Below are 1,484 nucleotides of genomic sequence, written 5' to 3' on the forward strand. Positions count from 1 at the left end.
AGTTTCATTTTGAGAGTAAAATTGGGGTAACCAGGCTTTATGACCTAGGCCTATCAGGATCGAGCTCATATGGACTAGGCTCGCCTATTTATCAACTCTACTCATAATATTTACTCCCTTGTTGACCAAAAAAAAAAAGATACGTATCACATTTATATTTATAACTATAAATTTATAAATAAGAAATGATATGAAACAACCAATATAATTTATAAATATTTAATACATACTGTTACTAATGAACAAAAAAAAATTCGATTCCCAAACGTATCCTAGCTAATCAATTTCATTCATCAATGCCTTATTTATTGGAGAATCCCTGAACGGCTATATTTTGATGAGCCATAACGGGTAAAAAAAAAAAAAAACAAGAAGAAGAAACGCCATAACAGCAGAGCGCCAGTGTGGCCCATCGATTCTTATCAACGGTTTAAAAAAAAAAAAAGACTATTAACTACCGCCAAAGCTTTATTTTACTTCCCTAAATGCTGTAACTGTAAGGGGAAAAAACCCCAAACTCCGTCGTTCTATATTCCTCCTGTCTCCGTCTGACTCGTCGCCGCCGCGAGAGTGGCGAGATCCACGATTGCCATAGCCGCCACCGCCATATCCTCCACCACCGTTCTTGTAGTATCCACCGTCGCGGCATCTATCGCCGTTGCTTTATCCGCCTCCACCACGGCTGTGCCCGCCACTCCCACTGCCGTACCCACTGCCGTCTCTTCCATGAGACCGAGCTTTGTTCAGCGTAATGTTCCGGCCATCAAGGATCTGATCGTTCATGCCGTCGATCGCATCCCTCATGGACGGCTCTAAGGAGAACATCACGAATCCGAACCCTCTTGACCTTCAGGTCTTGCGATCGTTGTAACCCTCGATAATGTCGACGAAAGGAGCAAGGGCCTTGCCAAGGGTATCGTTTTCTCTCTTCCCGTTGTTGCTCTCACTCTCTCAATAAACGAAGCTCTTTATCTCTCTTCTCCGCGGAGGCCTCAACTCCTCCGAATGGGTTTTCTTTCTCACAATCCTTCATGGGCTTGAAGGTATACTGTCTTATTATTGTTATTAGTTTTTCTTCATACCATTTTCCTCAATTTAGAATTTCTATTTATGTTTCTCGTTTGATTATAGAATTAGGTCATGAATTGGGGAAAGCAGCAAAACGATGGCGAGATAGATCAAGGCCAGACATTGCGTCGCTTCTCCAATATGTTAATCAGGGTAATTTTCATTTACCGCTCGTAACACCTATAACTGATATTATTTCTCAAATTTCTGCTGATTTTCTTTTCTTTTAAATTTTAAGTTCCGATTTTTACTCTTCTAGCGTCACCTTGTTTATGATTGACTTGATTCAAAACTCTTCGTGAATGTATAACATGTTATTTTGCTTTAAAAGTGGGATAATCACATTTGATATTGTTGATTGCTGAATGGGTTTACAGTAGCTGATACTTTACTTCCAAATTTTTGTTCGCATTTTC

General features: G+C 40.0%; 1 pseudogene; it reads right to left on the reverse strand.

Moving 5' to 3' along the window:
• Positions 1 to 306: 306 nt before the first annotated feature.
• LOC129295089 (glycine-rich RNA-binding protein 10-like) lies at positions 307 to 825 on the reverse strand (annotated as a pseudogene).
• Between the last annotated feature and the right edge of the window lie 659 nt (positions 826 to 1,484).

This window comes from Prosopis cineraria, unplaced genomic scaffold, assembly GCF_029017545.1.
Source record: "Prosopis cineraria cultivar Desert tree isolate PC_DT_omini unplaced genomic scaffold, ASM2901754v1 PC46, whole genome shotgun sequence".
NCBI classification, from domain to species: Eukaryota; Viridiplantae; Streptophyta; class Magnoliopsida; order Fabales; family Fabaceae; genus Prosopis; species Prosopis cineraria.